Raw genomic sequence first — 11578 nt, 5'->3', positions numbered from 1 at the left:
ATGTCATTTTCGGTGAGTTTTCATACCCGTAAAATGTTTCGGATTTTTTTTTTTTTTTTTCGCATGCTAAAGCCAAATTTCGATTTAGCGAAATTTCAATGTAACGAAGTAAATTGCGAATTTTACCGACTTCGTTACATCGAGGTTTAACTACAATATTCTTCATCCGCTATGCAATCAGTGATTTCCTGGTGATATGAAGGATCTCGTCTTTATTTTGAGTCCGGTTACTTCGAAGAAAGTAGTCGGGTTGTTAGCGAAATCCGAAAACGAAGGGAGCAACATTGGGCAGACGGCCAGCGATGCGGGCAAGATGGCGGCATGCAAGTGTGCGTTCGCCGCACATGTAACCTTTAATTTTATTTTCCTGTATTAAAGTCTTTTATTTTCCTAAAGGTTCGTTTAATGTGAGGAAAGACAACATCTCAGAAGTGGGATTCACCAAAACCTTCGTGGTGAGGCGATCCTGGAAGCCGATGTCGTCGGATTGCGCCGACGGTGATGCTCGCTGACTTTTCAATTGACGCTACGGACAGTGCCGAGCCCGTGCCGTCGTCGTGAGGTAGCGGCCGTGGAAAGTGGGCTCTTTGTGTCGCCTGCAGACTGCGTGTATGTGGACGCTGTCTCAACGGGTACCGTCTTCGTGAGGTGCCGACGGCGGAAACGTGAGTCTTCGTGCTGCCTCGTGGGGACCGTGCGTGCGGACGCTCTGTGTGACGTCTGTAGGCCTGGACGCATAACCGAAGGCGAAAAAAACAAAAGCGGCAACTGTGTGCACGCTTAGGAAGACGTCTAGACAACCCCAAGATGGCTAACGACAACGGAAACGAGATAATGCAAGCGCTACTGAAACAAAACCGAAAGTTACTCGACCTCGTCGAGAGGAAACCAGAAACGTTTCATGTTATGCCGGACCTCAATAAGGCTGTTCACGACTTCGACGGCGAGGGGTCGTCACACGAGGCCGGGGCGTGGCTCAAGAGTATTGACTCCATGGCAGTTCTGCACGGCTGGCCGGACAGCTTCAGGCTAGAGAACGCCAGGCTCCACATGAAGGGACCTGCTCGATTTTGGCTTCAGGCCCGTGTCGAAGACCTTACTACGTGGGAGGACTTCAAGGTGGCCTTTACAAAACCTTTGTGGGCGAAACAAGCACAGCCGAAAAATGGAAGCAGATGCAGGAGAGAATCCAGATGAGGGGAGAGTCTACCACTGCTTACTTCCTCGAAAAGACCTTGTTGTGCAAGGAATTGGGTCATGGTATGCAAGATACCAAGGAGCAAGTTTTGGTTGGGCTGCGGTCTAGAGACGCGTGCATCTCCTTGACGGCAAAGGAGCACAGGGACGAGGATGAATTGTTGGCAGACTTGCGAAGGCTGGAGAGAATAAGTGAATCAAGGATTCAGATGTCTCCAAGGGGCAAGCCACACAGCGGTGAGCCAGGTGCAACACCTCGCGTCTGGTCATCAACCTCAAGGTTATGGGCTAGTGCACGTCCAACTGAGCAGACAACTAGTGGAATACGCCTCACAGATCAGAAGAGTGCGGCCAGAGGCTCAGTAAGTCAGCGAAGTAACATGATCAAACCGACGGATCAGGCAAGTGCTGGGGGACCACCCAAGAAAACACCGGAATCCTTGAAGCGAGATCAAGCCGAGCGAAAATGCTACAGTTGCGGAAAGTATGGACACATGGCGAGAAACTGCGCAGCAGCAAACCCTGTTGGCAACTTTGTGGTGAATCAGAGTTCAGGTGACAGTGATCCAGCTAAATTCCTGAAGGCTGCTCTTATCAATGGAACTCACCAGCTCTCGGTGATGATTGATCCTGGAAGTTCAGACTGTATATTGCGTCATCGAGCGGCTGAAAAGTGTAACCTACAAGTTGTGTGCAAGGGCCAAGACTTGTATGGATTTGGGAACACCGACACATCTACAGTGCGGTCCATTGGAACTTCGGAGGTCGACATTGAAATCGACGATGTGGTGTGCCATAAGGTCAAGGTGATTGTCGTCAACGACAGTGCCCTGCCTGTGGACATGCTGGTCGGTAGGACCTGGACGGAACAAGACCAGATTGCATACCTGCGCATGGGAGATGAGCTCAGGATTGGCTACCGTGATGACCTTCCATTTTGTGACATCGACCTTGCCCAGATAAAGCCTTCCAAGGAACCTCTGCGTGTCAAGGAAACCATGGTGCTGCCCAAAAGAACTGTGTGTTGGGTGACAGTGGAGACTGGTAAGAGTGAAGGAAGTCTCATCGTACCTGGTGGGACCGACAAGGGAATGCTGCTTCACATTGAACACGGAAGGGTTGAGATACCTGTGTTGAACGACAAGGATGAAGACCAACAGCTGCTCAAGGGAAGTTCGTTTGCTCACGCAGAATTGCTCTCGGAGAGGGAAGAGTTAACCCCAGTGAGGACTGTGCCTCAGCAAGAGCCCATAGATCGTGGCATGCTGAATGTCGGAAAAGACATCAATGAACAGCAAGTGGATGCACTGCTGAAGATGCTGAATGAGTATAGAGACTGCTTCGCACTGAATTTGTCTGAGTTGGGGTGTTGCAACCATCTAGAAATGACCATCACTGAGAAACCTGGAAGTACCCCAGTCAGCTGCAAGCCGTACAAGACTAATGCGGCGGAAAGGGAAGCGATCCAGAAAATTGTCGAAGAGTGGAAAGCGACTGGTATTGTCACCGAAACAACGTCGCCATATGCTAGCCCTGTGCTACTCGTGAAAAAGAAAAATGGAGAAAATCGTCTTGTCATAGACTATCGACGGCTTAACAGCCTGACTGTGCCAGAACACTTCCCATTACCAAACATTGACGACCAGCTGCAACGACTGTCCGGTGCACGAATGTACTGCGTGTTAGACTGTGCAAACGGATACCTCCAGCTTCCACTGAGTGAGGAATCGAAGGCCAAAACTGCATTCATCACGCCTGATGAGACTGGACAGTTTGAACGTATGGTGTTTGGGCTGAGAAATGGCCCGGCTGTATTTCAACGTCTGATGAACAAAGTCCTTGGGACTCTGCGCAACAGTGTAGCATTGTGCTACATGGACGACTTGTTGATTCCAGCCAAGGACTGGGAGGACTTGCTGGTTCAGCTCAAACAAGTCCTCGATGCTCTGCGGGCTGCCGGACTAACCCTGAAACTCTCCAAGTGTGTGTTCGGAAGTGATGAACTTGATTACTTAGGCTTCAAGATTGTGAAGGGCTACCTGAAGCCAGGTGAAGTGAAGCAACAAGCCATACTGGAAGCTAGCCCGCCGACCGATGTTCACGGGGTCAAGAGGTTTCTGGGCCTGACAGGATTTTTCAGACGGTTCATTCCGCACTATGCACTGAAGTCAGAACCTCTTACTCGTCTGACCAAAAAAGACACAAACTTTACATGGGGAATCGAGCAACAGGAGGCTTTCGACCAGCTCCGAAAAGAACTAACGGAACCCCCGATACTGAAGTTGTTTGACCCTTCAGCCCCAACTGAACTCCACACGGACGCAAGTATGCATGGACTTGCGGGAATGATTCTTCAGCAAGACGAGTCAGGACGCTGGCACCTGGTGTTTTGTGTCAGTAAGCGCACTACTGATGCCGAGAAGAACTACCATGCAGGAAAATTAGAGCTCATGGCAGTAGTCTGGAGTATGGAAAGACTGCGTCCATTCCTTCTAGGCATTCCGTTCACGCTGGTAACAGATTGTCAATCAATCGTGTACCTCAATGCACACAAGACTCTTAAACCACAAATAGCAAGGTGGTTTGACTTGCTACAGGAGTATGACTTTGAGGTGAAGCACCGTGCAGGTGAGAAAATGGCTCATGTGGACTACCTGAGTCGCGAACCCGTAGGGGCGTCGGAGGACACCCTTGATGAGGTCGTCGAAACCAGGGTTGAGGTTTGCCTCACTTTAGGGTTAGAAGACCAAGTTGTGGTCATCCAGCGATCTGACGCAGACTTGGCTAACCTCGCACAGATTCTGGAGAAGCCAATGAAGAAAAGGACCAAAGAGGAAAGTATCAAGGTCAAGAATCTACGACTGAAGGATGGAAAGCTGTTTTACGTGGAGGAAGACGGACGGCTCCTTTTTGTGATGCCTAAGAGCATGCGTAAAACACTGTGTGTCAAGTTTCACGACTTGCAGGGACATTTCAGCACAGACCGAACTGTGTCGAAAATCAAGGAACTCTATTGGTTTCCTCGGATGAAGCGCTATGTGCATCAGCACATCCGTATGTGTTTCGAGTGTCTGTTCACGAAGGTACCAGGAGGGAAGAAGCCTGGACTTCTGCACTCTATACCGCCTGGGAAGAGGCCATTTCAAGTTGTACACGTGGACCATGTTGGTCCGTTTGTGAGAAGTTCCAAGAAAAACCAGTGGATCTTGGTGCTGGTGGACAATCTGACTAAGTTTGTACGCCTCTACCCCGTGCGAGACACTTCAGCAAGGAATGTACTACGGTGCGTGCAGAGTTTTGTCACAGAGTTTGGACTACCTGAACGCATCATTTCGGAACGTGGTTCCTGTTTCACATCCCACAGCTTTGAAGCCTTCTGCCGGGAAAATGGTGTAGCCCACACACTGAACTCGTCACACCATCCAAGGGCGAACGGCCAGGTAGAGCGAGTAAACCGAACCCTTGTACCGTGCATTATGGCTACAATCGAGAACCCAACTCACAAGGATTGGGACCAGAACATCAAGGAGGTAGAGAGCTACCTGAACATAGCATATAATGCCTCAACAGGCACTAGCCCCTTCAGGCTTCTGCATGGATATCAACCAAGGATGCAAGACGGTGTCCTCAGATGGCTAAACACAGAGAATGATGAGTGGGTATGTCCAGAGCAACTTCAAGAGGCGGCTCAAAATGACATAATGACCCAGCAAGGAAAGTCGAAGCAGTACTTCGACAGGCATCACTTCGCAGCGGACGGGCTGAGCGTTGGAGACGTAGTCGTCATGCGCTGCATTCCAGAGCACACCGGCGTCCCAACAAAAACCCAGAAGAAGTTCAGAGGCCCACTGACTGTGACGGAAGTACTCCCAGCGGACACCTACAGAGTGACCGAAATGAATGGGAAGAAGAGGGTCTACTCAACAACCGCCCACATCAGCCAACTGAAGAGATGGGGTGGAAGATGCCAAGAACCGTCCGACCAATCAAGCACCGACGAAGAAGACAGTGTGCCGAGACGCAGCGTGCGTGTGCCCAAAAGACGTTCGCACTTTGGGGACTACGCCACATGAACTGAGGACAGTTCGCTGCCAGGAGTGGCCGAGTGTTAGCGAAATCCGAAAACGAAGGGAGCAACATTGGGCAGACGGCCAGCGATGCGGGCAAGATGGCGGCATGCAAGTGTGCGTTCGCCGCACATGTAACCTTTAATTTTATTTTCCTGTATTAAAGTCTTTTATTTTCCTAAAGGTTCGTTTAATGTGAGGAAAGACAACAGGGTATTGAACTTAATTTTCTTCAAAATCGTCAGAATATTTTCGAAATGAATACTGTCCAACAGTTCTCTCCTAACTGTTAATTTAGTTACCTTATGCGATATTATAGAATTATTACTATTTTCATATAAGGGGCTTTAGGATATTTATAGTATCAGTAGGCTCTTTTGAAACAAAAAATAGTACCCTTAGTTATTCTGTTGAAGCCTTGAAACTCGAATTACTTCCATCTCGCTATGACGCGTGATGGTATAGCAGTGAGCACACAGAACGAGCGGAGCTCGGTGCCTTTATAGGTGCATTAGGTTTCCATGCACATTTGTTGTTCCTCCATGTCTTTTTAACCAGATCAGCAACTGCACCAGCTAGGTTAAACTATATTTTACGACAAGATGTTCAAAAATTATACAATTTATTGATAACACATATATGGACGTGCCTTAACATCTTACTCCTGGTGTTCAAAACCGAACAGTGCGACTGACACCCCGAAGGAATTCCTCCATCGTATTTGCTCCCTGCTCCAACTGGGCAGAGAGTCTGCAGTCGGCGCTGCATCTGGACCAGCGCTCTTTTTGTTTTCTTCTCCGTAAAAACTGCTGAGCAGATTTTACGGAGACAGATAAAGCTTCCGCCCGTAGAGCGTCGATCGCCTTCCATACAGTTGGATGGCTATGCCCGACTATGCTGCTGAATCTCCGGTTACATGCCTCGCAATTGTTTTTGAGCATATTTTTTATATAGCAGTATTTTTGAGCAGTATATTTATATAAGCGAGCCCCATTCGATTGTCATAGAGAAGCTACCTAACTTTTCTTTTTTATACGGGCTGAAAATATATTATTTTATGACGCTTGTAGCACAAAAGTTTAAATAAAAAAAAAAGAAGGAAATCAGCGCAAAACATTTCTAAGCTTCCCAGAAAAATATAAAAACCGGATGAGTTCGTGCAACCGGCAGCATCGAAATTTGGAGCTTTCCGTATAAATTCGAAACCGTAAAATGTTATACCGGCAAGTGTTATTGGATATTATCGGATTTATTCAAAAACGAGAAACCCATATTGGCAATATTTATCTGGGACCATTTTTTCCTAGTTTGTACTTGGGACCATTAGTTCCGGGACCATTTGTTCCGGGGCCATTTATTCCGGGACCATTTATTCCGGGACCTTTTGTTCCGGGACCATTTGTTCCGTTTCCCCTTGGCGCTACGGCATATTGCAGGATTTGTTCAACATTGGTCTTCGGGGCAGAATGCTAGGTGCCATCCATAGTTACCTCCGGGATCGCACTTTTCGTGTGAAGCTTGGGGCAACTCTTTCTAAAGAATTCTCGCAAGAAAATGGAGTCCCACAAGGCGGTGTGCTTAGCGTCACACTTTTTATCGTAAAAATGAATTCAATTTCTCGTATTATACCGCCATTTGTTCAGTACTCGCTCTATGTTGATGATGTACAAATTTCAGTCTCATTTTGTAATCCGTCCATCTGTGAACGTCGACTTCAACTTGCAATCAACAATTTGGTCAAATGGGCGGATGTAAATGGTTTTAGGTTTTCTCCTGAGAAAACGGTTTGTGTGTGCTTCTCTCGTCGACGCGGAATTTTACTTGAGCCTTCCTTAACTATGTATGAAGTCCCTATTGCTGTAAAGAACGAACACAAGTTTTTAGGTCTTATATTTGACTCAAAAATGACATTCATTCCACATGTTAAGAGCCTCAGAATGAAATGTGTAAAATCACTTAATATACTAAAGGTCTTGTCGCACATATCCTGGGGGGCTGATCGGTGTTGTTTATTGCGCATCTACCGCTCAGTCGTACGGTCCCGACTTGATTATGGCTGTATTGTGTACGGCTCCGCACGGGCATCGGTTCTGAAGATGCTAGACCCCATTCATCATCAGGGGCTCCGACTTTCCACTGGTGCTTATAGGCTGAGTATCTCCAATACTCAGGCTATATGTAGAGGCAAATGAGCCCTCACTGGAGAAAAGGAGGTTTGAATTAGGCTTCATGTACTCCCTGCGAATTAGGTCTGTTCCTGGTCACCCGACCCTGGACTGCATAGAACAAGTACACTATGAGCAGACTTTCATAAACAAGCCTTCATTTGTTCCACCTCTCGCCATGAGAATTCGTTCTTCTGCCGAGTCCGTTGGGCTGGATGTGCTACCCTCAGTTATGCAACGCTTGAACTCAGTAGCTCCTTAAGACTTCATGCCCATTCACTGTGAGTTAAAATTAACAAAATACAACAAGAAAGAGACCCCTAATGAAGTTCTGAGACAAGAATGTTTCGAACTCCAGGACCAGTACCGAGACTTCACAAGTTTCTACACTGACGGGAGCAAAACTGATTCCTATGTAGGCTGCTCAGTGGTAGGGCCTTCCGTGAAGTGTGTCCAGAGAATTAACAATAATGCCTGTATTCTTTCCGCAGAGCTTTACGGCTTACTCCTTGCCATAGACCACATTCTTAAAAAGAAGATCCGTAAGTCAATTGTTTACACTGACTCACTTAGTGCTTTACGAGCTCTGGACACAATGGGGGATGTTCAAAATCCACTTGTTCTAGAAATAAGGAACCGGTTACATTCAGCATCAAAAAGGAAGAAAGAGATAACATTGTGCTGGGTACCTTCCCATGTAGGAATTCCTGGGAATGAGGATGCTGACCGTGCAGCGAGCACTGCTAAGGATCGACAAGTGGATCTGCACAAGATACCCTACAGAAATTATAGACATGCCCTGAAAAAATCTACAAAGTGCAAGTGGCAAGAGGAGTGGAACCAAGAAATGAACAATAAGTTGCATGCCGTAAAACCTTTAATTCAAGAATGGGAGAGTGCACGTCATCGTGAGCGATTTTATGAGGTGATATTATGTCGACTCCGAATCGGTCATACACGTCTTACCCATGGGCACCTTTTGCGAGGGGAGGATGCTCCAGAGTGTGAACACTGTCACATACCATTAAGCATCCTGCACATTTTACTTGTATGCCCTTTGTATGACCAAGAACGCCACAGACACTTTGCTAAGGTTTACCAAGAACATACACCATTACATCTCGCCATTTTACTCAGCGATGAGCCACCGATTCCACACAAGTGTGTTTTCAACTTTCTTAAGGATGCAAGACTCCTGGACCAGCTATAATTTTAATAGTTTGTCGTATTCATTGCCACATCTTATGCGCTTGTACTTTCATGATAATTGTTTTATTAAATTACAAGCTACTATAGCTCTTTCTTCTCTTTAACCTTGATTTGAACAATAGTCCTAGTTGTTGGCGCATTATAGCCTTGGTCGCTGCTGCGCCATTAAACCCCAATCAACCAATCAACCAACTAGAACGCTGCACGAGGCCTTTAATATTCAGGCGAAGGGCGAAAAATGCATAGGCGATACGTCCCTTTCCTTGTCGGTGAATGAGTATTCCTTTATGTTTCGGGGGTTTCACAGGACTTAGGAGAGATTATGTGTTAGTCCAAAACTTAGAGAGATTAGGTGTTAGTTCACAAATAAGAAACAGTTGCGAATGCGCTATTGTCTGTCTACTTCCTCGTCCTTGTGTTTTTTTTTTTTCACTTTTTTTAGATAATGTTTACACTGTGGCGGAACTAGAGACACGCGAAGTCGTTTTGATGCCTGGTTTGTTTCCCGATATTTTTTTTTTTGTGCCGATATTACGAATTTTATGAGCGCCCCTCGCAGAGAAGACGCCACGACCACCCGCTGAGCTGTGGTATGGTTGACCCGTGCTACATATGTTTTGAACTGCATATTGACATTCTACTCTTGTATGCCCCATGACGTAATGTTAATACCCGTGTCCCACTAGAGCGACATACAGAAACAAAAGACAACGACAAGCCTCAAACCAGAGCCTTTCGCGATTTGAGATGCTTCGTAGAAAAAAGGAAGCTATGCTCAAACACGAGCATCATGCACGCGAGGGTGGCTTTGGCAGGCTTGCAATCGCTCGTGCTTACTTCGCGAGCACCAAACGACTAAACGCCTGCCAAAGGTGCCATCGCGACCATGCTGCATGGGTTTGAGGCTTATCGCTGTCTTTTGTCTCTGTCTGTCGTTCTAGTGGGATACAGGCATAAGGGAACGCCGCGAAAGTAAGGAATTATTTTTTAATGTAACGGTCACTTACTTTAATGGAAGAGTAGTTGTAACCGTAATTACTTACAATTTCGCCTTGGGTAATTGTAAATGTAATTGTAAAAATTTTTAGTATTGTGTACAAGTCTGCTTAGCAGCCCCCCCCCCCCCCCCCTTCCCCCTCCATCTTTATCAAAGGAATGGCTCGCTGCCCCACCAGAACTACAGGCTGTCTACCCAGAAACCCTGCTTCCAAACATCAAGAGAACCCACAAGAGCTCCTCAACCTGAAGGGATACCATTCCGAGTCCCGAGCACCCAGACTAGGGACAACTTTTCAACAAAGACTTTGATTGTCTCTCTTTCCTTTCCTTTGAAGCTTGAGACCAACAAACTTGCCCAGGCCAACTGCAAACATCAATGCAGACGACCGAATTCGCGATGTTTGTTCTTGTGGCGCCTCCTCTCGATAGGCATAGAGAGCAAACAACGCACTTACTCAAAGCAGGGGCGGCGCCAGAATTTTTTTTCTGGGGGGGGGGGGGGGGGGGGGGGGGGGGGGGGGCCGCTGCATGAATATACTGAATTCGGAGGGTGAGGGGGTCTTGTTTTTGTTGTTTATGTTTACCGTCATAAATCTTTCTGCTGACGAGCAGAAATCTCACCTAAAGTATACTTACGCAATTGTGGAAGGCTTAGCGCTAGAAATAGAAATTTAGATCAAACGTTTTCATTGGATATCATTTAATCCATATTCTCTCTCTTGTGTATTTAAAATGCCTCTCTTTTGTTTCTTCTGTAATTAATCCCATTGAGTATAATAGGAACCTCAATATTTTTATGGCGTGTTGTTTGTCGCAGTGAATATCCAGATTATTTAACAAACATTGCAAACTCTAAACAAATGTGTCCTTAAAAAAAAAAAGAAAAAAAAAAGAAACGATGTTACTTTGGACATGCGCAAGTTCGTCAGCGGAAAAACCACGAGGAGGATCGCACTGCGTTTTCATAACTCAAACTTGTTCGATTCACTCGCCTGGTCCTCTCGACTTCATTTCTATGTAGGAAACCCACGAATCTTGACATGACTTATGCGTGACTGAGGTTTCGTGCTTTCTAAAGCCAGATTCTTTGTCCAAAGCTTTTTTTCCAGTAACTGCAGCCACAGCTGCCAAACGTGGATTTCTCATTCGCTTTGGTAGAGAACAATCTACAGGGATATTAAAAAAGCGGAATCAACTTGGGTGCTGTATGTATTCTAGCCAAGGAAATAACCTATACCAGTCAGACTGAAAGCTTACAGTCTTTTTTCTTTACTTTTTCGGTGAGAAAGAGTTCACTATCGGCTGCCACGGCGACTCTGTCTTATACTTGGAAATGTCCAACTGACCTGAAAGATCGTTGTTTCCCTCCGATGCGGTGCAAGTTCGTCTCGTCTCACGCACGAAGAAGAAAACTCGTCGCTTTCACTGTTCCTTGTTCCGAGGAAGGATGATGGACGTCGCTAGAAGCGCTGGGAAGGCCATCAGGAAGACTGTACGGCTGGGGATGATCCTTCCGCTGCTGCTCGATCTCCAGGTTTTCTGAACCTGAAGAGGGCGGTTCGGAAGGGTCGCCGTCCTGCTTCTTGACGCGCTTGTTGGAATACGAAAAAAAAAAAAAAAAAAATCTGCGGTTGATCTCCTTTGCGATTTTGTGTCTCCTTCGTAGTTCTGAAACCTGGCTCAGCTGCACATGTTCGGTTCAGCAGCATAATTGTTGGGGCACTTTTTTCTTGTCCGTCATCCTGGTAACATTTGGCACCGAGGCTGAAAATGTAGCAGAGCAAGAATGGCTCTTGAACGTGGCTTGTTATGTTAAGACCGGCAGGGCCAGTTTGGTCCATGTGATAGTTTATGGCCCCGCCCCTGGGACTGCCTTTGTATTTTTCTGAATACTTTCCAAAGGTTCTACTGGGGAATCCCAACAGACAAATAGACAAACCG

The sequence above is a fragment of the Ixodes scapularis genome, unplaced genomic scaffold (genome assembly GCF_016920785.2).
Source record: "Ixodes scapularis isolate PalLabHiFi unplaced genomic scaffold, ASM1692078v2 PGA_scaffold28__5_contigs__length_5199819, whole genome shotgun sequence".
NCBI lineage: Eukaryota > Metazoa > Arthropoda > Arachnida > Ixodida > Ixodidae > Ixodes > Ixodes scapularis.
This window is presented reverse-complemented; position numbering follows the sequence as displayed.